Genomic DNA, 27454 nt, shown 5'->3' with positions numbered 1-27454 from the left:
TGATGCAAATGCACTGTCACGATGGGTACACCACGAGGAGTCATTAGATCAATGGATTCAAGTGCCAGAGGAGGGAATCAAGGCCTTGTGTTGCTCCATTGATGAGTTGGAGGCCATAGTTTAAATGGGAGTGTCCGCTGCTGCCCTACCAGTAGCTTATACCCAAGTGGCTAATTTACAGGGGGAAAGCTACCCTCACTATGGAAGTCTGACCTACAGTGAGCTCAGAAAAAGGACCCCAGTTTGTCTGCTATGTAGGCAGCCAAAAAGCACCACAGACCAGCTAGCTGGGTTGTTTTTCAACACCTTGATATTCCCCTGCTACTCCGAGAGTGGGACCAGTTGGTGCTGGCTGACGATTTGTTGTACCATATCATATATGGATCAGAGGGCCAGGCCCAGAAACAGCTGCTGATGCCTAGAGAGTTCTGCCATTGTGTCCTGCGAAGCTTACATGGGGATCTGAACTGGTGAGAGCCCGTTTCTACTGGCCTACACTGTCCACTGATGTAGAGTCTTATGTAAAGAATTGTGGAAAACCCATTATGTGGAAAACGCTACCCACTAGAGCTGCGCCTTTATATAATATCACTAGCAAAGGCCCGTTAGATTTAGTCTGCATTGATTTCTTATGTCTAGATAATGATCGCTGCAATATCAGTAACATCCTGGTGGTCACCGGCTGTGGGAGAAGTATATTATTCATTATGGCTTCCCTAATCGAATCCACTCAGATCAAAGGATAAGATTTTGAAAGTTGCTGATTAAAGAAATGCTTCAGGTCTGTGGTATCAAGAAGTCACATACCAAAACCTATCACTCTCAAGGTGATCCACAGCCTGAAAGATTCAATATGACTCTCTTAAATATGTTGGGAACTCTATACCCCAAACAGAAACAACATTGGAGTCAGCATGTGAGCAGGCTGGTTCATGCCTACAACTGCACAAAGAATGATGCCACCGGCAATCCACCTTATTACCTCATGTTTGATCGGGAAGCTCGATTGTCGGTAGACGTCTGTTTTGGGGTGACTCTGTAAGAAGTCATTTAAAGTATATTGAACAGTTGAAAGAGCAATTGAACCAGGCTTACCAGGCCGCTGCTGGTGTCAGAAAATGTTATTAAATATCAAAATGTGTTTATTTGTAATCAAGTATATACAGTGTAGTCAGCAATATTAAGTTAGCATTGAGACCTGAGAATTGCTTTTCCTAGGCCCTGTACTAGAAAGGGGCCTCTTTAGGGGATGCTTTCCAATTACAGACACCTGTGTCCTTGGAAGCTTAGGAGAACTGTTATTTCTTATCTTTTCTCTTGGTTATTTTATTTATTTATTTATTTGTTTGTTTTTATATACCAACATTTGATATGGCATATCCATTGATTTACAGATTAACTCGTGGAATAATATGACAACGGTATCTTATTATTTTACATAGTAATAGAGTAACTTATTTAACAATTTGGAACTCTCGTTTGATATACAATGTAATACAGTAACTTGTTTAACAATTTAGAAACTCGTTTGATATACATAGAGAACTTGAGATGATGAGGTAGGAGTATCTTATTTTTCTTGCGGGGTGACTGAGGAACCTTTGGCAGATTGAGTACTTGAGTAAGGATTCAGTAAGTGAAGTTGTGTAGGGGGCCAGAGAGAGGAGCATCTGTTTGGGGGCTAAGTACGGGAGTACTGAGGGTAGGCGGGGTGAGAAGAGTGTGATGACCAGGAGTGAGGGGTGGAGTAAGTGGGTTCATAGTGATTGGGGGGTGTCATTGACTAGCTGGCTGGAAGGCTTTCTGGAATAGCCATGTTTTTAAATTCTTCTTGAAATTCTGAAAGCTCTTCCTGACTACCCTTGTCGGGGGGGGGAAGAAGCCAACTTTATTGAACTAGGAAGCCTTCCAGCTTCAGACCCCTCTGTTTTAGGAAGGGGCAAATTTGTTAACTTTTTTGATAGAGAAGGAGCAGACTAGCCCCTACCTGGCTTTTCTGTTTATTTAAACCACTGGTAACAAAGAAAGAGGGCAAGGCAGGATTAATCTCTGACTGACCGCAGGAGAGAGACAGATAATAGCGGGCTAATAGCTTCTTGATATCGGTAAGCTTTTTAAATTACTTTTCTACATATGAGAACCCTTTCTAGCAAGTATTAGCAAGATTTGTATTAGAAATGCATTTATTTTGTAAAGAAAAATGTCTTTAGTAGATATTTATCTAATTTCTATTGTTGCAGTCACTATTGTTACAATATTTACACTCATAGCTCTGCACTGTTTGATTAAAATTAGATTTAAGCACTGTAATGCTTCATAAAGTTATCCACATGCTTTAAAAGATTATCGCCTTTTTTATCTTAAAAAAATAAATTATTTTCGTACATTCAGACTGGTTTATTTCTCTAAATATCACTAAAGAAGAATCCACATCTCTATATAAATAATAAAGTTCTTCCTAAGGGCAGAAGGGTCGTGCGAATCAGGTAGGGTAGGAGCAGAATGTACTCTGCCAATCACTGACACTGGAAATAGAAATGACAGTAACAAAGTCAGATTTGATGCCTATGTAAAGAGCCAAGAACTGAGATCAGGAGATTGGGTACTTGTAAGGGCCCTTGGTATCCCCAGGAAACATAAACTATCCAATAGATGATACCAGGAGGCCTATGTCATTATCAGCAAACTGCCAAACCTGCCAGTGTACAAAGTGAGGCCTGAAAATGAACAAGGCACTGAGCGGGACCCTTCACCAAAATCATCTGCTCCCCATAGGGCAGATGGTACTTTTGCCCTCACCACAGACTGTTCCCTTGTTTGAGCCCCAGCCACTGAGACTATATAAATTAAGGGCTCGGAATAGTGGCCCACCATCAAGAACATGGTTCACCCAGGGTCATAGTACAAACCTAACAGATAAATGATGATTCTCAGTCAGATGTGGAATACTCTGTCCCCCATATAGACAGATTGTTGATCCTGTCACATTGGTGCGGTATTTCACGCAAATGCCAATAGCTAAGCCTCTTAAGATGCCCCGACCTCCAGCCGGAGAGGATCCAGCTACCCCCCCCCCCCCCATGCACCAATTCAAACACCTCCATCAGTAGCCTCTCAGTCACCTACATTGAAACAGACACATTACCCCTCGACAGTACTGGTCAGTGGGAAGGATGAAGATTCAAATGATGTAACTACTCAGGGACAGGTTGAACTTAATGAGACCCCCGAGGAAACCCTTTGTGCCTCCCATCAAGATGACAATGTAGAAGATGCATCAGACCCCCTGGTTAGGGTTGATGTGGAGAGGGGTGAAAGGACTTGAACAAGTTAATGTAAATCAGTTATTTACTCTCTCAGATAATAGAAGGACCAGGGGGCACTCCATGAAGTTAGCAAATAGCTCATTTAAGACAAATCAAAGAACATTATTTTTTACTCAGCACATAGTTAAGCTCTAGAATTCATTGCCAGAGGGTATGGTTACAACATTTAGTGTAACTGGGTTTAAAAAAGGTTTGGATATGTTCCTAGAGGATAAATCCATAAACTGCTTTGACGGTAATTAATAAGCAGTAGTAGCTTGTGATCTAATGTTTGGGTACTTGCCAGGTACTTGTGACTTGGATTGGCCACTGTTGGAAACAGGATACTGGGCTTGATGGACCCTTGGTCTGACCCAGTATGGCATATCTTATGTTCTTATGTTCAGCCCAAGAAAAGAGTAATTAAACCAGTGAAAAGATTCACGACACTCTAGGGGTGCCTACTGATCTTCCACTGCATTCAACCTCTCAGGGTATAGTGGCCTTTATAAAAAGAATCTTGGGCCTTACTTGATTGTATAAATAGTGAATGTATTATCATTGCTCTGTTAGTATTTGCAAGTATATTAGACAGGTGTTCATAATTCATTTCCTTTTCAGAGATGTGAGGACATGTTTTCCTGGGGGGGGGGAGACGACTGTGACAAGGGTACCTGTCCCCATGAGCGTGTATATGTCTGGATTGAGCAGCACAAGGATTTTATGTGACTTAATATGGACAAGGTGCTTTTAAGTTCCATGAAGGGAAAATATCCATCAACTATGACAGCCCTTTACTGAGATAAAAAGGATTTATAGCAAGAAAACCTGAATACAGAATAAATGTTCACAGCTCTTGAAAGCCTCCCCTACCCTCCTGAGGATAACCAAGCTGTGATGTTGCAGGAAGTGTGTTGGACCAATGGGAGCCTCAGTAGTACCTGGAAACAAGGAGGGTTTTGACCAATGGGGAGAGAGATAAAGGAGAGATGCAGGCTTCCGCTGAAAGGAAAGGAAAAAAGCAACAGGGAGTTGGCAGTGCAAGGAGACTAGGATCTGGATCTTGTGTGAATCCCATGCAAAACTGTCTCGTAGAGGTCTGCTACACCAAGAGGACCAGTCAAAGGAAAAGAATCTCTCAACAGGGGACAGGGTTGAGCTGCGAATAAACTCCTCCCTTGCTGTTCTTCCCCACATCAGGAGACACTGGCTGCAGTTTCTGTGGAGGGGGTGTATTGTTCCTTTGCTGAAAGAGCCAACAGATAAGTAAACAACCAACAAACCAATCTAAATCTTAATTCTAATAGTGAGAACCAGAGGGTTTTCCCTAAAGGTGTATTCCTTTATTGGATGCTACACATCCTGTACTGTGCTAGGAGTTTTGCCCTACACTTGCAAATACTACAGGAGGGATAGACTGCAGGGGCATTTCAATCCAGAGGAACCCTATGTGCTGTAAACACTGGGACCAACAGTGGTTGCCTGCTCAAACAAACGTGAAGTTTGAACTAAACCCATTTTCACATGATGGTCCATATCAACCTGCCACAGCAGCCTTGTGTGGAACAATTGGTTTATTCAGGAACTCCAGGGCCCTGCCATGCTTTTGTTTTTTCCCTTGTGCATGCATGAACAGGACTGGTGAAACCATTTTTATTTCTAGCAGCTTACACTGGGGTTTTAGGCTGCTTGCATGCCTTTTGCAGTTTCTGGGGTTGCCGTTGTTATCAAAAGTGACATTCTGATATATACAGGGTGGCCCATGGAAAAGTAGCCCGCCTCCGCATTGGAGGCAGGCTACTTTTCCATGGGCCACCCTGTATATATATAAAACCGCTGTTCCTGTCTGTTACTTATTTTTATTGCTCCAGGTTTTTATGATTTTTCTGATTTTATTTTGAAGTATAGTTTTTAGTTTCTTATTTTATAGATTTTATGAAAAGCTGATATTATGTATTTAGATTTTAGATGATTAATTTTGAAATGCAAATGTGTTAATTGATATTTGCCCAGGGATGTAAACTGACGTGATATGTTTTTTTTTTTTTTGTTTTTTTTTTAAAATATATTTATTAAAGTTTTTACATAACAATATAGAACAAATATGTTTTTACATGAATACCGGTATACAAAAATTAATAAATAAATATTGTGGGGCATTATTCTGCCACTGATTTGATTGCCTTTGCATTAATGTCTCTTCGCCTTTGACAAAGAGTAAAGTTGTGTTGAAAGTTTCAGCGTGTTGTGGTGTATCTTGGGTCACCTGCTTAGGAACAGGGGTACTAACTGCATTGAATCTGGAGTGCCTGGGTCATTTCCCCCAGTATCCAAAGAACCCACAACCCCATCCGACCCTATTACACGGGGGCTGGAGGGGTTTCTCCAGCTATTGGTGGCAGGTTTCTCCCCACATTGCCTGGTGGGGATGCTACAAATGTCTTCGAGCTACTCTCTTCTGGTCCCAAACTGGTCCCTTCACAGTTCCTTTTCTCTCATGAACATTTTACCCTTAGATTCAAATTCCAATCACTTCACACAGGCTCCCTGAGACACTATGGGGCCGATGCAATACAGTGCGCTAGCCGAGTGCACTGCATAACCCGCAGTTGGACACGGGTTAAATAGGCTCTAATACACCCCCTAATACAATAGGGGGATTAGCGCCTATTTAACGCGCGGCCGACGTGGAGTGAATGCGATAGCGCTCATCACATGCAAAATGCACATTTAGCTCTCAGGTATTAACGCCTGCCTGGAGCAGGCGTTAATAGCTCAGCGCAAGTAAAAGAAGTACAGAAAAGCAGATAAAACTGCTTTTCTGTACTTCTTAAGTAAAAAAAACAAAACAAAACAAAAGAAAAACAAACAAAAAAAATAAAAACACCTCAGCAGCCTGCCAAGTTATGAAGACCGATGCTGAGTTTACCTGCATTGGTTTTCATAACCAGCAGCAGCCATGGGGTTCGTGTTAGCTAGTGTGACCCCCTAATTTGCATATAGCATGCCGCCCCCCCCCGCGGGGGGCTTGGTGGGTGGAACGAGCCCAGCCGTCCTTGCATTGGCTGCTGCTGCCGATGAGGCCTGGCCATGAGGAGTACTGACTGCAAGCAGCAGTGTCTGGTGATCATGGAAGGGAGTGAAGCACTTAACTGGCAACAATCAAAAAGACGAGGTACATGAGTGTGGGGGCCAGACATGTGCTGGGGGGAGAGAGATGAGTGAGTGGGGGGCAAAACGTGCTGGGGGGACAGACATGTGCTTGAGGGGGAGAGATATGAGTGTGTGGGGGCCAGACATGTGCTGGGGGGAGGAGAGAGATGAGGGTGTGGGGGACAGACAATTTGTTTTATTATTGTTTCTCATAAATTATAACAATAACATGAATCTTGGAATATATATTTTTAATATAAATTTAAGGTTTTCATGAGATAGGTTGTGTCGTGAAACATTTTATTTATGTATATATTTAAGGAAACATACATAAATTGTCGAAATATGTTTCGTTCGTTTAACCTTTAACCTCTGGTTTACTAGTAGACTGAATTACTGTGTCCCGAAATTATGTTTGTCTAAAAAGTGTGTCACCAACATGAAAAGTTTGGAAAGCTCTGTCTTAGAGCATAGTATTATTGAGTGAAGTGATAAAAACCACATTCTTGCTTGACAAACATATGATTTTTTTCAAGCTCATTCTATTTCAAAGGTGCACACGTCAACTACAATCCAAGTTGGTTGGTTAATAATCAATAATAAATAGCCTGCATTTATTCTCTAGCCTGGGTCCCTGAAGGTTACTGTAATGGTTACTGGATATAATTTAAATTTAGTTAACAGAAAACCAACAAAGAAGCTGATAGAGAATTTTCTAAGGATATAAGCTTTTCGGGACTTCTCGGGTCCCTGTCTCAGTCAAAGTCTGGGGAACTATTTGATTACTGGTGACATAAGAAAGATAAAATGCTACAAGATTTACTGAAAGCCAACTCGCTGCATCAGAGTAACACAAAACTATTTTGGAAATTTGCACAATTGCACAGAACGCTACAAGAAAGGAGTAAACTATGACAACAGAGGGACGCTTTTCTAAAAAGGTTCATAACTGAATTTTCCAGTTTATATCTGATGACTAGACGTATTCTCCATATTTCCCAGATGAGGAAAACGAGTTGCAGAACTCTTGCTTTACCTGGTATTGTAGATTGCTAAACTGTGAGAATCCTATGATTCCCTGCGGGGGAGAGGGGTGCATAGCCTACTGCTCAGTCATTTAGAGATTAGAGTTGAAGGTCACCGGTGGCTGGGAATGTGGTCATTGCTCATTACTCTATAACCACAACCTTGGGCTCACAGCTCAGGTTGCCAGAGCTCACTGCACATCAGACTCCTACTCCAGAGCTCACTGTACTTACAGCTCCCATTCTAGAGTGAAATGCTCACACAGTCCCTAATCCAAACAGCACCCCATATAGAGTTTCTAGTCTAAAATGCAGTGCATATAATATTACATAAGAACATGCCATACTGGATCAGACCAAGGGTCCATCAAGCCCAGCATCCTGTTTCCAACAGTGGCAAATCCAGGCCATAAGAACCTGGCAAACCCACTGCAAATAAACTCCTATTCCAAAACTTTCTATACCTGCAGCTCCTAAGTCAATGCACATGTAGTTTCTAATCCATAGCTGACTGCACATATAACTCCCAATCCATAGTTGACTGCATTTACAAATCCTAATCCAGAAGTTTTAATCTAATTAGAGATGATAGTGGGTATGAGTTCTAACAGAGCTCATTGCATATAGATTTTAAAGTATAGATCCTAGTACTTATACAGCTCAGTCAGAGCTCGGTGCCACAGATCAGTTTGGATGTGATTACAGGATGAAGTATTTCTTGCGTCCTACCAAACAGCCAACAGCATCAACACGTGCAAACACACAGGCCCTGCCACGCTGCCAACATCTTCTCTCCCTCCAGGGTTACCCGGCTGGCTTCTGCTCTCAGAAAGCAAGTGGAGTCACAGCTGACAATTACCTAGAAAAGAGCAGGTTTTCAGCAGTCCTCCAGACTTAGCTGCTTCTCCCTGCTCGCCTCCTCCTCCCAGTGACAAAACTTGTTATTGCTTATCTTCATTAACTTGGATCACATACACTTGTGAAGTAAGAAGCATAACTGTAAGCAGAGCCAAGCCATCAGGAAGCAGCAGAGAGAGCGAGAGCGCAGAGTGAGCAAACCACAGCCCACAGGCACCCCTGCTCAGGGAGTGCTGCAGACTGAGCTGCCTGCCTTTGATATCCCTACCTACCTACCCAGCCAGCCACCTACACACACGCACACGCACACACAGACACACGCTCTCATCTGCTGACATCAAAACTGACTGAGGACACTGCAGGAAGGGACGCGCCTTACCCTCCTCTCCTCACTTCAAATCGCGTGAAGTGGACTTCCAACTTCAGAAGGAAAATTGGTACAAAGGGAAAACAGGAGGCTGTTGCTTTCTTGGACTGGATTTCGGAGGGTCTCGCACGTTACCGGACTCACCAGTATCAGGTAACTTTGGTACTGTCATCTTTTCAACAAGTAACTTTTTGTTCCTTCACTGATAATCTGAATTCATGCCTGCAAGGAAGATCGCAATGGCAACTGACGTGGAGGGGAGTGAAATAGCTTCTTGAATTTAATACCCTAACAGAAAAGACACATGGTTGTTGTGTCCTATTAATGCAGTCATTTTTAAGTCTTTACGCAGCAGCAAAGATTAAAAGTTGACAGTTTTAAAAACAAGGTCAGATAGCTTCAGCTTAATGGTATTGAATTATTATTTCATGAATACCCCATTGACTTGGCAGTGTCTGTCAGTTATAAGCACCATGTTGCATTTATTATTTATTAAAATGATTTATATTCTTCTTATAATAGATACCTGTGCTTGGCGGATCACAACATAATCAAAACAATAATACAGTAAACATCAAATAAAACAATACATAATGTAATCAACATTTTTCAAATAAAATCAACTTAGCAATTAAAATTGACATTTTCCCTAAGTGAATGTTGTTACTTACGAACAAACAAAAAAATCTTTTATTTGCTTGTGAAAATTCAGAATATCGCCTATGTTTCTTAGCCAGTCTGGAAGGTTATTCCACATCCATGGACCTACAACATTAAAAGCCTGTTTCCTTGTTTCAACTGAATGTGCCTGCCTAATAGTAGGGACCTGTAGTGATAGTTTCCCTTGCATGATGAGAAGAACAATTTGAAATACTTCCTTGACAAATAATTTACCTCTGCTCTAAAGGAACTGTTGTTCAAAAATAATGTAGCAAATAAATCCAATAATTTTCATTTTAAATACCCTATGATAAAAATCCTTTCTTAAATGTGATTGGATACTTTGTGATCAGTTAAAGTGCATCCTTCACTTTTCTTGGAACTTGTAAGTTAAAAAAATAAGGCGACCCCGTGTTTTGATGGGAGGGCTTGGGCTTCTTTGTCTTTTACTGTGAATTCTAGAGAGAGAGAGAGAGAGAGAGCGCAAGGAAAGGAGAAGACTTTCCTAAAAATATGCCTATACGGTATGTGTTTAACCTTCAAAAAGTAAAGGTTTATAGGATGGGTTTTACCCAAGGAGGGGAGAAGGGCAGGGTGAGCTGAGCACTGCTGCCTTGTTAGAATCCTTCAGACGTGCAGAGCACCAACCACTAAGCATTTGAACAGGCAGCAATGACTTGATACATAAAAAATAGAGCAGTACTTCTGACCATCTACCACTGCCACCAGCAGTTCTGGTTTTCAGGCTAACCAAAATATTCAAATTTACTTGGTTCTTAAAGCAAATATATCTTCTGCCGCTTCATTGTGGATATCTTGAGCAGCAGAGCTGCGTGGAGGCCGTGAGGACTGGAGTTGACAGCCATCGGCATAGAGCCAATGCTGTGGCTAGACAGTACCAGAGGCTGGGTTTATCAGTCTAGTCCTTTGAAAAGTTCTCTATTGTCTGATCATTGGAAAGAGAATAGTTGGAGCCAGTGTGTGTGTGTCTGTGTGTCTATGTGTCCCTGTCTATGTCTATATGTTTGACTCCTGCCCTGGGAAATCCCATAGATTTTGCTGAGGAATTCTGAGGGCCATGAAGTTGGGACACTTACATCCACATTCTATGTGTTTGCATAGGTTGCTGGGGTGCTTGTTTATTTAGACTTAAGTTCAATTAACCCATTGTAATTTCCCTTTTGGGTGGTAATGTAAAAGCAAGGTTACATCATCCTTCAGTTTTTACTTCTTACTGTACCATGTGCAGCAGCGCCTGAGAAGGTTAGATCATCCTTCAGTTCTTGTTTCCTACTGTAGCATGCTGCTTGTGCAACAATTGTTTAAGTGCTATAGATTTTATGGAACAGGCACAACCCTATAGGAAGATGCTAATATACTCATTTGCTTTAAAACATAACAAAATGCCCATATAGTTACTATCAGGCTGATGCAGGCTAGGTGTAAAGAAACTGTGTGCTGGATTTCGGCGCTTATTTTTAACACTCAGATTATTTATTTATTTATACAGTTTTTATATACCGGTATTTGGTCCGAGGACCATCACATCAGTTTACAATAATACAATTTTAAAAATACATAGGTACATAGATTACATTTTTTTAACTCCCGATGCAGTAAGCTAATGATATGCATTAGGAGTTAAAAAAAAGCACATTGAGTGTAAAATGTGCATTCAGCATAGGCCGAACGCACATTTTAACTTGGGAAAAAGGGGGGTGACTGTGTCCCTGATAGGTCGATCAGCACCATTAGCCACTGCCACCATTTACCCAGATAAGTTTATAAGTATAGGAGCAGGTGGCGTCATGTAGCTGGATAAGTTTAGACGTATCCAGGTAAGTGTCGGTGAGCGGAAAAGACCTTTTATTAAAATTTTAGGTGTCGACACAGCAGTGTTGGAAACTTGACTTCATCTCTGACCTGGAGTTAAGTTTCCAGCGCTAAGAAAGAGTGTATTTGGCCAAGGCAGCTCTCTGCATCGGGGAGTACTACTGAATGCCCTTATTAGCATGGGATTTCCATGAGAGTGTGCTAAGCAGTACTCCCAATTTTACCCACACATTTTCTGCGGCTAAACCTCCTTACTGCATCGGCAGTAAGGTTTACCCACAGAAAATGAATGAGCAACTGCAGATAAAACTGTGCATCAGCCTGTCAGTTTGCATAAGTATAAAAGGTCCTATGTAATAAAGCTTAGTGGACACGATAAGGGTATTTTATGCATGCTAAAAATAACTTGCAATGCACTAAAATAGTCCCCCAACATATTAGCAGGCATGCAATAACATGAGCATGTCCCCACCTATAAATAAGGCAGCATCATATGCAGCAGAGGCTTTAATGGACTCGCGGTAAATAACATTGTATGCCCTTCTTCACTTTTATTTACCTTGGGTTCGCTGAAGCCAAAAATGTAATGCCTGCTTCAGACCAGGTGTGTGAGTGTTCATTGTGCCTCGAGAAATCCCCTGTGCTAATCAGCCTGAAATGAAAGAACCGATTTAGCAGAGGAGATTTCGTCCCCTAAATCCACCTATCAAGATTGGACACCCCTCCCTTCCTACATCATTGGAACCCGCCATGGCACATCACATCCCCCTCAGCACATCAACAGCCCCCCTCAGGCTCCAGCAAGACACCTTCTTCCCCCGATACCTTCAAGCACCATATAACCCCTTAAACTAACCTTCCAGTGGTTTGACCTTGCCCCCAAGCCCCCTCTCACACCTCTCTGGAATGCCTTCTTACCATTCTGGAGGGTCCTCGGTGCAGATCTTCACTGGGAAGAGGAACATCACAACCTCTTGCTGGCATCACTCTTAAATTCTAAATGATGCCATTAAGTGGCACTTCAACACATGATAGCAAGTGGCATCATTCACAATTCAGCAGTGGTGGCAGCAGGAGGGCTTTAACGTCTCACTTGCCAGTGAGCTATTGATGTGTGGGGGCATTCTGAAGGCAATGGAGATGGTAGTGGTGCTGGTGCTGGTGCTAACTGGCCCTTTGACTTTGGACTGATTAGCATGGTAGTTTTGTAGCAGCTACCACAGATGCTTTACTTTTTTTCTGTTAACATCCACGCTAATATTGTGCACACAATGCAACTTTTACTATAAATTCGGTAGAAATTTTTGCATCCCACTTTAAGTCCTCATTTAGCGTACACATTGAATATTTTCCCATGAGTTTTATTGCATAGGTTCCATAGTAGGAGAAAAAGCTTTAAGTCCTAATACAGAGAGAAGGCAGGGCAGTCTATACCCTGGGATGGCCTAACTGCATCCTGAGCAGCCCAGGCTGCCCGAGCCTGATTGGGTCTGGCTTACACTAACTGGGCAGCATTGATCTTTGCTTGGTCTTTGGAAGGCTAACTTAAAATGGATTTTGGAATTAAGCATCCTTACATGAGGAGGCAATGCAAGCTAAGGGCCATTAGAGAAGCTGGAATGAAGGATGTCATGTTAAATAGGGACAAGGGCCTGTGCAGAGGCAAATATGTGTGATGGTGTTTATAGCGGTGCAAAGATCTAAAAGCTGTGTTAGTCCTGGAGAAAACCGCTTTCTTTATAGGTTGTGATGAATTTTATTGACCAATGTTAAGAATAATTCATAGAGCTGTATCCGAGGATGGGACCTGCGTGGTTTCAAAAAGCACACATACCACCACATCTCTGGATTATTCTGGTGCTAGTGGAAGGAAAGGTATTACGACCTGGAAAAATGGAAACAAATTTTGACTGTGTGAACTTTGCAAATAGAAGCAGTAATTATTTCTGCAGTAGTGTGTGCTGTATATCAAAAATTATAGTAGGGGAGCAGTAGACACAAAGTTTAAGCACCTGTAACATGAAACAATCTGGTATTTAAACTGAGGTGAATACCAGGACAGTAGCTCTCAGTCTGTAGGCCGTATCCCCAAAAGTGGCCGCAGTAGACCCGAGGTGAATCTCTTCCCACATGGGAAATTGGTACCAACTGGAGCACAGGCTGCCCTTTTTTTTTTTAAATCAGAGAAAGAGCTGTTTATCTGTCTCACCTAAGCCCATGCTATAGTTTTACAATATTCACAATACAAAACTGTAAAACAGCATGAATTTGTGACCTGACGCGCTTGCCATTTGTGCTGGGGGGTTCTCTGATTTCTTGTGGCATGGCTGTTGAGAAGGACCAGAACAAAAATATATTTGTAACTATTGCATTAGAGCAGGCCAAGCTGCAACAGGCAGGAGGGAGAAAAGCTTAGGGCCTAAGAGAAGAAATGAATGGGGAGGAAAAAGAGATGAAAGGGTGCAGTTAGATTTTGGAAGTTACCCGATAAGCAGCGATTGGCGATCCTCCTTGTCTGAAAATGGGTCCCTTCACTGTAGTCCTCATCATCGGCTGCCATTCTCCAGAGTCATCGAGATTGAAACTTGCCAGTTAGCGCACCCATCAAACTGGCAATATCTGGAGCCCATTCCAGCATCCCATAGAAGGGCTGTCCGTACAAGCTGCCCAGTGTTGCCTGTTTTTCAGATCACCCAAAGGGATCACACTTAGGTTTTCAGATCACACAAAGGGTTTTGTATATATTTTTTCAGAATTCTGGGGAAAAAAAATCAATTAGTAAATCGGATCTTGTGAGCTTTCTTTTCAAAAGGGCAAACAAAACCCCCAAAATGCACCAGTAATTGGCCAAGTTGCTTACTTATCTTAAACTATCTGCACACTTGCATTTTGCTAAGTGCAGAGTTTTCTTTGTGTGTGTATGCACCTCTTGAATTTGTAAATTGTGTGCTTGTCAGTAGAGAAATGGACAAAGTAAGTGCACAATTCATCCAAATAGCTCAAATATATATATATATATATATATATATATATATATATATATATATATATTTATTTATTTATTTCACATTTTTATATACCGAAATTCATGTAGCAAAGTTACATATCATTTCGGTTTACATTATAACATTAAACAGGCATGACCGAATGCAATGCAATTACATCGAACAGGAGAATAAACTTGGGTCAAGTAACTGGGGATTAAATAAATAACAAACAAATAACAAAGAATATATTAAATAGAGAATACATTAAAGAATGAGTGAGGTTCTAGAGAGGACCTGGCTAGATATGAAGTAGTCACTGTACAAGCTGCGGATATTTGGAAAGCTTGAGCGGAATTGTCGTTATGGATAGAAAGCTTGTTCGAATAGCCAAGTTTTGAGTCTCTTTTTAAAGGCGATAGGGCAAGGTTCTTTCCGGAGCAATGGTGGTAGAGAGTTCCATAGCGCGGGGCCTGCTGTGGAAAGAGTACGTTTATTTAATGAGGTTTTAATGGTAGGAGCGAGGAGAGTATCCCTATAGGCTGTTCTCACCGGTCTGGAGGGTATATGTGGCTGGAGAGGGATGTTGAGTTCCAGTGGAATGAGCTTGTGTATATTTTTGTGTATGATTGTTAGTACTTTGTAGGAGATTCTAAACTTGATTGGGAGCCAGTGTAGGTTTTTCAAAATGGGGGTAATATGATTTCTTTTGTTAGATTTAGTCAGAATCCTGGCTGCAGCGTTTTGATATATTTGATATCTTTTCTTTCTTGCAGTGAGTCCCCTTACTTTCTTTCACAAATTTTCTACTTTCCCCCCTTAAATAGAAATAAGCTGCCATAAATTCCAAGGAATTGCAATTGGCAATAAAATAAAATGGAAATATGGTCTTAGTGCTCACAATCAGTTTGTGTTTGTGCGGATGTTGTTAACTGAAAACGTTTTCAGGGGGTACAGCATGTTATCATTAAAGTACATGAAACTACTGCACTTAAAAATACAATGTGCATTTTCCTTTTATTTAACAACCAGGTGAGAAATAAAAAGTAGATAAAGCACATAGGGTTATATGTAGAGAGGTTTTTAATAAGTATTTTAATGAGAATAATCCATGAGAATTTTTCTTTTGGCGATACTTTTCCAGACATCAGATTTCTGCTGGATGGGGGATATGAGATAGAGGTCTATAAAATCATGAGTGGAGTAGTAATTGTAATGTGAATCAGTTGTTTACTCTTTCAAAAAATACAAGGTCTTGGGGACACTCCATGAAGTTAGCAAGTAGCACATTTTAAACAAATTGGAGAAAATATTTTTTCACTCAACACATAATTAAACTCTGGAATTCATTGCCAGAGAAGGTGGCAGTTAGCGTAGCTGGGTTTAAGAAAGTTTGGAAAGTTGTTAGAGAAAAAGTCCATAAACTGCTATTAACCAGGTAGACTTGAGAAAAGCCACTGCTTAATATTTGAGATCTTGCCAGCTACTTGTGACCTGGATTGGCCGCTGTTGGAAGCAGATTACTGGGCTTGAAGGACCCTCGATCTGACCCAATATGGCAAGTCTTACGTTCTTAAACAAATCCAGCATTAGGAATGGGAGACTGTGTGAGGAATCACTAAAACTGAAATTGTATTTTCTTTCTTTTTAAACAGTTAATCCTTTGGGAGTGTCCTGGGCTTCGCCTTTGCTGTTTCTCTCTGAGGCTTAGCAGGGTGCATAGTATAGGGAGCTTTGGGCTTCTCTTTTCCCTTAAAATATGGGAGAAGGAAGGGCTGAAGAGAGTGCTTAGGAAAAGGCAATCTTTTTAATGATTAATATTTTGTTTCTAGCGTCTTCCTGTAATATTTCTCACGCCCATTAGCTGCTCCATTTGCTGTCTACCAGCCTTAGCCTGATGCGTGGGACATGTCTACCACAGTAAGAGGTGATTTTCCATAGGGAAAATGTTCCTTCTCGTAAGTACTCCCCTCGCCTCCTTTCTCTTTTCTGCTTTTTTTTTTTTTTCTTAAGCTTGGGCTTCTAGCCCAGTCGGAACTAGCCTCTGCTGGGGCTTCAATGCCATGACCTGGCATTCACAGCGACTCGTAGATTACCCCCCCCCCCCAAGTTCGTAAACCACCCTGGAGCTCCCATCTAGCCCCCAACCAAGGTAGCGACGATCCTTTCAGCCAGGGACTCCCGACCAGGGCTCCCTACAGAAACCGGCGTGAGTGTTACCAGTGAGCAATAGCTCTTATTCCTCCCCCTGCATCCATGGGCTGCAAATGTCGTTTCTGTCGCAACCCCATGCCTGGCCAGCTCGAGGGACAGAAGTCAGGTTTTCCTTTGTCCTTTATTTGAAGAGAGCCCTGATCTTGGAGGGAATCATAGCATTCACTATACTAATCTTACTGCCTTACAAGCAGAAGTGCTGGCTATGATCATCCTTTCTTACAACAACAACAACAAAAAAAGAGTTTATTAAGAATATGTTGCTATATATGAAAATCGAGTGAACATTTATGGGGTTTTACGTCTCATATTTAACCACAGTTTATTTTTCAGTCAGTTCCTGAGAGACTTGTTATTCTTAATTTGCATTTGGTCTTAGTTTCACTTAAAGACAGCTAACAAATAACATGTGAGGTTTAAAAATAAATATGGTATTATTATTATTATTATTATTATTAATAAACTAAATATTTAATCTCTTTGGAAATTATCCTAAAATAAATTCTGCCTTTGTCATACAAAGTCACAAGCATCATGTAAAGTAGACTAAGGAATTCTCAGAAATTTGTACACTATGCACCTTTATGCAGATCCAAAATGCTACAAATACTTGAGGGGAACCAAATGATAGGGAGTTAAGCTATAAATGGCATCTTGCTAAATAGTGGGTGTCTGGGAAGTTTCCACGTCTGGTGGCTGCAGAAGTCAAGAATACAGTATTCCTTATCACCATCTGGACCTTATCTCAAACGTATATCTTTCTCTCCTACACAGCATCGTACGCAACAGCAGTACAGCAGTGCAGCACACAGTGCAGAACCCTGCAGTACAGCAGCTGGGCCCTGATTTCTAAGTTTGTAATACACTGACCTGAGCTGTAGTTACAACTGTCTTTTTTTCTGCCTTGTTCCATTTCAAAAGAAAAACAGCAGAGTGAGTTGGAATTCAACTCTTCTCTTTGGTCCATGCACAAACAGGTCCTGTTGGTGGCCGGCTAGAGTTCAGTTATTTGACGAAGAGAACGGTCTAGCTCAAGGAAATTAGTATAGGATTACAGAATCTTTTACCTGTAGGAAATCAGGTCAGAACTGGCTTGGGTCAATAGTGACTTCAAAGATGACCTATGTAAAATGAGTTGGTGGTCTCAGCCCAGATCCCAGTAGACAGGTGTCCATATCACAGAAAAGAAAACCTTCACTATTTGGCTGTCATTGTTACCTTTATTGGCAGTCTTAGAAGATGGGCTAAATGTTGCATGCGCTTGGAGTCTGACTTAGCCTCTCACCACTAGACCTGGTCCTTCCAGAGCAGGGCAGGGTAGGGAGGGTTGCACTCTCACTGTTCCTGCTGCACTTCTTCTGCACATGAATGTGGTGCTTTGGCGCCCAGTGCTGTCAATGTGGTCCCTTTCACAAGACCCAAAATTAAAAAAAAAAAAATTTCTTACAATTACTAAAAAAAATAACAGTCCCTGCTTTTTTAAATTAAAAGTACCACGCTGTTGTTTGAAACTGTAAAGTCAATTTCAATTGAATTAAAGAACTTTCCAAATGGTAAGACCAAAAGTCATTCCATCAGCTCAACTAAAAAAAAAAGTCTTCTTATAAAAAATATATAAATATCTATTTGTTCGTTATTTCTATAGGGGTATAATCAGTACATAAAGCAATTTACACAGTGATCATATCCCTGTTGGAAAGAGCATAACTTAAATTTTAGCACTTGAGAGATTAAGAGCCCTATGTACTTAGCATTTCTCCTACAATCACAAAGCCTTTGGTGACTTGCTAAGTGTTGTATGGGAAGTGGGAGGTAGAGGAATGGAATCCTGCTCTCCATACTCATGGTTGTGTATTCCAGCTGCTATACTGACATGACAGTCTGAGTAGTCTGCAGGGCCTCACTTAATGGATGAAGGAAGAAAATCACTAGCATCCAACTCTGTGATTCCTCCCAGGAGTCCTGGTGATCTCATTAACCAAAAGAATGACGCTGTAGTGCTTGTTAGATGTCTAGGGATCATTTAAGTGAGGAGCAGGAGGTTACATGACGAGAGCATTAGGATGAAGAGCTTGAGGTCACAGAAGAGCATTCTTAGGCCTAGATTTATCAAAATGCACTAAATATTTTATGGTAATAGGCAGTTTATCACAATTTGCACTAATACCTATGCAAAGTGTGATAACTTTTCCAGATGAGTGCCAGAATTGTGGTATTTCCTACATACAACCACTGAGGGGACCATGTTGAGAGAGGGAGAGAGGGAGGGAGGGAGAGAGAGAGAGAGAGAGACACTAGCCATAGTGCCCTAACACTAGATAGGTATTTATATCTCTTTGGGAGGCCCACCTAGTAACTCGAGGTTACTAGGGGTTAGGGGCCACTTTGACATTCAATGTCAAATGTACGAACAGAACAGTGGTCTCTTGTGAACATTTGATGACCCTCCGCGTGAGGAAACTCACTCCAAGATGAGATTTGGGCAATGTTCTCTCCGCCTAGCTTGATGTTACCCAGGTAGTGAGTCCATCAAGCTAGGTTGAGAGAACATTGCCCAAATCTCATCTTGGAGTGAGTTTCCTCACTCTGAGAGTCATCAAATGTTCACAAGAGACCACTGTTCTGTTCGTACATCTGACATTGAATGTCAAAGGGGCCCCTAACCCCCCACTGATACCTAACCCTCACCTCGAGGTACAAGGTGGGCCTGCCATAGAGATACAAATACCTATCTAGGGAGATGCCATTATGTCCAGGTGCGCTCTCTCTCTCTGTCTCACAGTGGTTATATGTGGGAAATACAACAGGTCTGGCTCCCATCACAAAGTCTGATAATGTTATCACAATTTGCACTAACTTAGCTCTTCACATAGGTAATTAGCACAAATTGCAATAAAATGAATATTTGCATAAACCACACCCCTTTTGCTATCGCACGTGACACTCACCGCATTTTGATAAATCCAGGCCAAAATGTGATAAAGCCTTAACACAACTATTGCATGGCTTAATGCTACTGAAAAAGGTGTAGCTAAAATTGGCGTTAAAGCCATGCGATAGGGTTTCACAAAACGGTAAACCCAGCCCACTCCCGCCCCTAACTCCTCTTCTTTTTTCGGATTTGCATCGCACCATACGTTATGGTGCTATCGCATGCGTTAAAGGCGTTTTCGCATGCGTTAAGGGGTTTTCACATGCGTTAAATGTGCTTAATGCATGCGAAAACGCCTTAAGGCATGCAAAAACGCCTTATAGCATTTTGATAAATGACCCTATTAGTTATTTATTGTTACACATTTGGTGCATATATAATTTATTTCACAAGGTATATGTTTATTTTATTCTGTTGTTCAGCCCTCAGAGGTCTATAGGTCAATTGAGCATGTAGTATGCCTAATTAAATAAACAGATAAATTATCATGAGGACCAGGGGTGTCAGGACAGAAGGGCGCGATACTGGGGAGCAGGTCATTCTCAGGGGAGTGGGAAGGAAGGGGAGAAAGAATCAAGGCCTGAATAGGAGGTTACGCTGTAGAGTTTGCAAAGCTGGACAGGAGCTCTGGGTCCATTATCAGTCCCTCAAAACTGAATGCAGGAGATGGAATAAAATAACAGAATGGGACCTGTGAAACAAAGTGGGGATTACATTAGGGGTTCAGGTGACCTCGACATGCATTTATGTTTTTCTTTGCTGTTTTAATACAGTATGGACTGAACTCCTTGGTGCAACCATGAGCTTGTAACCCGCAGTGCTTTAGGAGCTGTGTGCAAGCACATGTGTTTCCATGGCATTAGAAGCACCACCAAATATTGAATGACAGTGCCAGACATTAAAGGGGCAATTTTCCAAACTGACCATACTGGGACAAAGACTGCATGTACTTTTACCTGGAGCTTTTGCACCAGTTCTTGAAGTGAAAGTCTGTGTGCTCTTTTTTGCTTTAAAACTTGCTCTCGGTACAATGTCCATGCGCTCACTTGCGCCTGCTGTTTCCGCAGACAGAATTGTGCTGGAACAGTGCATGCAGGGATTTGAGAAAGTGATGTAAGCACGGGCTTTTTCTCCCCCCTCCCCCTGATCTAAACACATCAATGGGAAAGCCTCCTCTTTTTTTTTCTTCTAATAATTCAATGTTTATTGAAAATGTGAACATAGAGAAAACATTCAGCATCAAACCAGTAATGTCAGCAGAAGACAACAAACATAAATGTAGCTAAACTTTCCACAGTAATCTTTTGAAACTCCTATAATCTCCCCCTGACCCAACCAGTCCCTCCTACGTCCCTCCCCAACCACCTGCTAATCACATCCTGTGCACTCATCAACATGGGCGACTACAAGCACGAATGTTGAACTCTTAGCCGCATTGAAGGACTACATTTTTCAGCCAGTCCAACGAATGCAATTGCAACGCTTTTTTTGCCCTGAGTAAATCACTTTGGAGATTGACCTCATAAAGCGGCAAACAGTACATCTAACTGCAATAGCTGCCATGGCCCTTGCCTCTGGTTGCCCATCACTGAAAAGGCTTCAGCGTAGTTTTTGTATATTCACTTCTATTGTACCATACTTAGTAACACAGTAAACAATAGCACGTAATACAGTTTGGTACAGTTTGGCCCATCCAGTCTATTCAGTTGAGATTCGTCCCTTAGTTTTCTCCCATTCTAGGTAGATAAGCAAATAAATTCCCATGCAAAAACCAACACCAGCTTTACTCACTTTGCCATCCAATCTCTTCTGCCTGACCTCTCAACCTCATTCCCACCATTGCCCTCCACATCTCTCCTAAGCATGTCCGAAATCTGTCACGGTGTTGGCCTCTACCACCCCTGCTGATAGGCCATTTCAGGCCTTGTGGCTTTCTGCTTTGATTCTTATAAGACCAATACTTAATCCGACACCAAGATCCCCTTCCCCGTGTCTTCTTACCAAGTTTTGTAACAATCCCCACAGCCACCAACATTAGTGAGGCAGTTGTCCCAAACATCCTGCCTCCCCATGCTCACTGATGTTTGTCATGGCATGACAATGTGTTGTCGCTTATCTCACTTTGGAATTTCTGGAGCTCTAGTAAATCGATTTAATTCTTATCTGATAGATCTCAGCGAGTTTCCATCTCTCTTCCTCTCACTCAAATTGGCATTGTATGCCTACAAGGGTCCCCCAAGGCAACATTATTTATGCAAACTATTGTCTACCTCAGTTGTGTGTCCAAAGTTGTATGCTGACAGATGTACAGTTTTTCTTTTCCAAGCAATCTTCCTGGCAAGATACAGAGAGGTTTCTCTCCTTAAGTCTAAGTTCAGGCAGAGCATGGCTATTTCACAATCGGCTTTCTTTCAATCTGGAAAAACTGATATTATTATTTTGAATAATGTGTCTAGATCTGATACCCCTGTGGAATTCAAATTTCGTGATCTTTCTATTCCTGTTTCTTTGCAAGTGCAAATTTAGGTGCTATCATTGATGCTGAGCTCTCTATTAACCCACACATTAGATCTGGGATCAGATTTTCATTTTTTAAGATTCCAGTGCTGAGAAGGCTCAAACCCCTGCTGCAACCCAAGGATTTTTGCTCTGTTTTACTCTTAATGAACATTGATTATTGTAACTCGCTACTATGAGGGCCGCCTTTTACTACTCTGAAAGCTCTACATATTCTACAGAACTTTGTTGCTAGATTACTTACTGGGACTGACCGCTTTCAACACATTATTCCTGTTTTAAAGGCTCTCCACTGGCTCCCTGTGGTTTATGGCATATTAAAATATAAAATCACCATGTTGATACATAAGTTGCTAATGAATAATGAAATGGCTCCATTGATTGGTGCTCTTTTTCACATTTATGTTCCTACATCTGATCCACAGATAAATGTTTTTTTGGAAATTCCTTCTTATTGAACTGTTTACTTGGTTGAGTCAAAAAAGCACAATTTTTCGGTTGCTGGCCCCTCTTTATGGAACACTCTGCCTCTACAATTGCGCTTTCTGGCAGACACTACTTTGTTTAAAAAAGCCCTAAAAAGTTTTCTATTTAATGCAGCATTTTGAGATGATAGCGTCTAAGGCAATCTCACTCTTTTTGGTGGCCCTTTGCCAGGTTTAATTCATGTTTTATATTTTTCTGGTATTTTATTCTGCAAACAGTACTTTTAAGTTATATTGTTTTTAGTTTTAATTGTTAGTTTTTATATTTTTATTTTTGTGTTGCCAAATTTGGCATTTTATTTTAGTATGTTAATCATTTCTTTTATTTGTTTATGGTCTCTGTATTGTTTTACATTTTTAAAAATTTGTATTGTTTTATTTTATGTACATATTGATGGAATCTGCTTTGATCTTTGTAACATAAGTTTCTCAAATAAATTAATTAATACTTAAGGGGGTAATTTTCAGTAGTCAGTATATACGTGTGTAAGTCAGTGTGTCTAAAGTTTCAGCAGTATTTTATAAACTGTGTTGTGAGAGCTATAGTGCACAGTTATAAAATACCATATGTCCCAAAAGTACATGCGTACTGTATGTTTCAGTATATACTTATATATGTAATGCAGGAAAACTTGTATTTTCTCTACCCCTGTTATAAAAGTACCTGCATATATTTTCCGTGCGTAATAATTGTAATGTATGCATAATAACATATGCGGAGGCATGCATTTTATAAAGAATGCATGTACTCTGCGTATGAAAATACTTACTCGTGTGTGTACCTACAATCACCAATTCATTGATGCCTCCACCAGCTCATCCAGAATAGATCCTCCAGCACTTCATCCCGACTCTCTACTACTTAACCCAGCCCTCCCACCCAAAAACTGCAGGCAAAAGGCAAGTGCAATTTCACTTCTACAGCTTAATTAGCAAGTAGATCAACGGTGTAAGATCAAAGTTTGGTAATGCACATATACCAGTCACAGAATATTAACTTGTCCATGAACTTCCAAATCCCACCCCTGCATGCTCCTAAACCACCTCTTTTTTTTCCATTCACATTTACCACGACACTGCAATAGTTCAGGCTCTTGCAAAGTACCTCATAAGAAAGTACATGCTACTTATGTGCTTAATTTCCAGTTTTAAACATGTAAACGTTTTGAAAATTTACCCCAAAGTGGTTAAAAGTCCTGATGCTGATTTATGTTGCCCCTGGTCAGGATTTCTGGCCTCATGATACAAAAAGTATTTTGATGCTATAGCGGCTGTTTCTCCTCTTTCCCCCAGGACTATTCAGAATGTTTGATGCTCATTCTTTTGTAGGAAGTCTTTTATTTTTCTTTGTTAGTTCTGGGAGGAAGTGCATTTCTGTTTCTATTTCTGCAGAGTTACATTACATAATTAGACTGACTTCTTGAGGTTCCCGGTTCTGTTTTTGTCTGGATACTTCTATTTCTAGTCTGTTGTCACCTATTCTGTATTTGGTGAGGGTCTGTCTATGTTTTGCATGTATGACAGAGGTGAGTTATTTTGCTAGCATGCAGTTTCTGTGCAGGCATCTGTAACAGTCCAGTGCGTTCTGTTTTCCATCTGCATCTCCTAATAGGAGGTATATTGGTGTTCTATAGCAGTTCCAATATTTGCATTGCTATCATTTTGTAGACCAGTTTGTTATTGAAGTGTCACTCTGCTCCTTAGTTCAGCCTCTCCCCACCTATTGTTTTCCCCTTCCTTCTTGTCCTGCAGAGATCAGGAGGGGTGGGAGTGAGACTGGGCAAGAGTTCAGTTTTTGTCTGTATATTTCTATTTATAATTTGTGGTCACTTATTCTGTATTTGCTGAGGCTTTTTCTGTGTTCTATGTATGTGACCAACATGAGGTGTTCGGCTAATGTGTAGTTTGTACTTGGTCCAGTTTGTTCAGTTTTCCCGATAAGAAGTTTATTGCTAACAATATATTTGGACATTTAGCCTACCTTTCCAAATAATGCTCAAAACAGCTTACAGCATTCAGGTACAATAATTCCTGCCCCAAAAAGCTTATAATTTAAGTGGGTGCCTGAGGCAACCTTGTCCAAGATTCACAGAGAGTCAGTGCAAGAAGCAATATCTGTAGCCTGGTTTTCCTAGTTCTCAACCTGTTGTTTTAACCATTAGGCAACTCCTTTTCCCTGCTGGGAAGAACAGCAATGTAGTATGTTCTCAATCCTCTCTGAACAATAATGAAATATAAAAATATCTAAATAAATAGGGTAATATTTGTATTGCTGGCTTTTCATAGGTAGGGTTGTTGCTTTTTGAGTTTTGGGAGGTAGTGCTGTTTTGGTATGGCAGGTTTACTATATATGTTCTGAGTAGCTTTTTTACAGGGGGTGTGTTTTTTTTTTTGTTACTTCACAACATGCCTGGCAATGGAGAGAGTTTGTATCACTGTTACTGAGATGTGTCTTACTGAGATGTGGTGAGAAGTATAGGAAACATCCTAGTTCCGGCCAGCCAGTCATTTCAGACCAGTTCAGGCCAGCCATGCTTTAGTCAATGCATTATGGATCTCTTTTAATTAATAAATTGTATGTATTTGTTGATTCTTTTTTTGCAGTCCACCCCCCAAAATCACAAATGACAAACTCAGCATATAATAAGAACATAAGAACATAAGAAAATGCCATACTGGGTCAGACCAAGGGTCCATCAAGCCCAGCATCCTGTTTCCAACAGTGGCCAATCCAGGCCATAAGAACCTGGCAAGTACCCAAAAACTAAGTCTATTCCATGTTACCATTGCTAATGGCAGTGGCTATTCTCTAAGTGAACTTAATAGCAGGTAATGGACTTCTCCTCCAAGAACTTATCCAATCCTTTTTTAAACACAGCTATACTAACTGCACTAACCACATCCTCTGGCAACAAATTGCAGAGTTTAATTGTGCGTTGAGTAAAAAAGAACTTTCTCCGATTAGTTTTAAATGTGCCCCATGCTAACTTCATGGAGTGCCCCCTAGTCTTTCTACTATCTGAAAGAGTAAATAACCGATTCACATCTACCCGTTCTAGACCTCTCATGATTTTAAACACCTCTATCATATTCCCCCTCAGTCGTCTCTTCTCCAAGCTGAAAAGTCCTAACCTCTTTAGTCTTTCCTCATAGGGGAGCTGTTCCATTCCCCTTATCATTTTGGTTGCCCTTCTCTGTACCTTCTCCATCACAATTATATCTTTTTTGAGATGCGGCGACCAGAATTGTACACAGTATTCAAGGTGCAGTCTCACCATGGAGCGATACAGAGGCATTATGACATTTTCCGTTTTATTCACCATTCCCTTTCTAATAATTCCCAACATTCTGTTTGCTTTTTTGACTGCCGCGGCACACTGTACCGACGATTTCAATGTGTTATCCACTATGACACCTAGATCTCTTTCTTGGGTTGTAGCACCTAATATGGAACCCAACATTGTGTAATTATAGCATGGGTTATTTTTCCCTATATGCATCACCTTGCACTTATCCACATTAAATTTCATCTGCCATTTGGATGCCCAATTTTCCAGTCTCACAAGGTCTTCCTGCAATTTATCACAATCTGCTTGTGATTTAACTACTCTGAACAATTTTGTGTCATCTGCAAATTTGATTATCTCACTCATCGTATTTCTTTCCAGATCATTTATAAATATATTGAAAAGTAAGGGTCCCAATACAGATCCCTGAGGCACTCCACTGTCCACTCCCTTCCACTGAGAAAATTGTCCATTTAATCCTACTCTCTGTTTCCTGTCTTTTAGCCAGTTTGCAATCCACGAAAGGACATCGCTACCTATCCCATGACTTTTTACTTTTCCCAGAAGCCTCTCATGAGGAACTTTGTCAAAAGTCTTCTGAAAATCCAAGTACACTACATCTACCGGTTCACCTTTATCCACATGTTTATTAATTACTTCAAAAAAGTGAAGCAGATTTGTGAGGCAAGACTTGCCCTGGGTAAAGCCATGCTGACTTTGTTCCATTAAACCATGTCTTTCTATATGTTCTGTGATTTTGATGTTTAGAACACTTTCCATTATTTTTCCTGACACTGAAGTCAGGCTAACCGGTCTGTAGTTTCCCGGATCGCCCCTGGAGCCCTTTTTAAATATTGGGGTTACATTTGCTATCCTCCAGTCTTCAGTGACATGATTTCTGAAATGTTTGTATTATGCATATATTGTGACGCGTCTGGGCGACACTCTACCTCAGGTCCGGCCCTTCCCTCAGCCTTGGTTCCTCTTCTCCTGGCCTCAGGTCCCCTCGGTAACACTCTGCCACTTCTAAAGTCCTCTGGCCTCGCCCTAGGCCTCTGCTGCCCCAGCAGCGCTTGTGCACACTTTAGAAATGTGCCAGTAGCAACCTCTCTCAAAACAGTACAAAAATACAGTCTTTGTCACAATAGTCTGTATTAGCAAGAAAGCAGTTCTTTTTCAATTCCCACTACAAAAACTCCCTGTGGGTTTCCAAACACTTCCCTTTCGCAGGGGCACAGAAACAAAACACCAGCTCGACTTCTCAGCCAGCCGCAATCGCCCTGCCTGGGAGTTGCACAACACGACCCAACTCCCCTCAGTTGTGCAGCAGTTGTCTTGTTTTGACACCAAACAAAACAAAACAATACAAAATAGCAATAGCCCCACAAAAGCCCCCAGAAATTCTTTTTAAATAGAGCCACTTATGCAGTTTCCATCTCTGAATCAGAGGTTTCGATAGTAGGGACTTCTGTCTCCATTTCCTCCTCCTCCTCCGAGCTCAGCTTTTGTGCCCAGTTGAACCGTTCTGACACGCCCTCCTGCTCTATAATCATGGGCTCGGGTGTGTGTGAGCCACCAGTGCTTAGTTCAGTTGCAGAATCAGCCTGCTCTCTCTCCCACTGGCTGAGCTGTGCCTCTAAGAGCTTGGGAGTCGTAGTCTTTTTTCTGCTCCCAGGTGCCCTCTGCTGCCTAAACTTCCTTCCCCCCTCCCCATGCTCAGAGCTCGAGAGCTAAGACACCTTTGGACAGCCAGTCATAGTACCACCTGTGACTTCAGTTTTCAGTCATTTTTTCGTCTCCTGCAGGATGCAGGAGCCGCAATAGGAATTATTTT

The 27454-nt window shown here is 41.3% G+C and overlaps 1 protein-coding gene across 1 annotated transcript in view; it reads left to right on the top strand.

Moving 5' to 3' along the window:
- Positions 1-8500: 8500 nt before the first annotated feature.
- RHOH (ras homolog family member H) overlaps positions 8501-27454 on the top strand; it is a 58888-nt gene continuing 39934 nt past the window's right edge. Inside the window, exon 1 of the mRNA XM_029589112.1 lies at positions 8501-8861. The gene's annotated coding sequence lies outside the window, so the exon portion shown is untranslated. The remainder of the gene's footprint in view (positions 8862-27454) is intronic.

This window comes from Rhinatrema bivittatum, chromosome 1, assembly GCF_901001135.1.
Source record: "Rhinatrema bivittatum chromosome 1, aRhiBiv1.1, whole genome shotgun sequence".
Lineage (NCBI taxonomy): Eukaryota > Metazoa > Chordata > Amphibia > Gymnophiona > Rhinatrematidae > Rhinatrema > Rhinatrema bivittatum.
The sequence above is the reverse complement of the archived record's forward strand: the minus strand, read 5'-3'. Positions and strand labels throughout refer to the sequence as shown.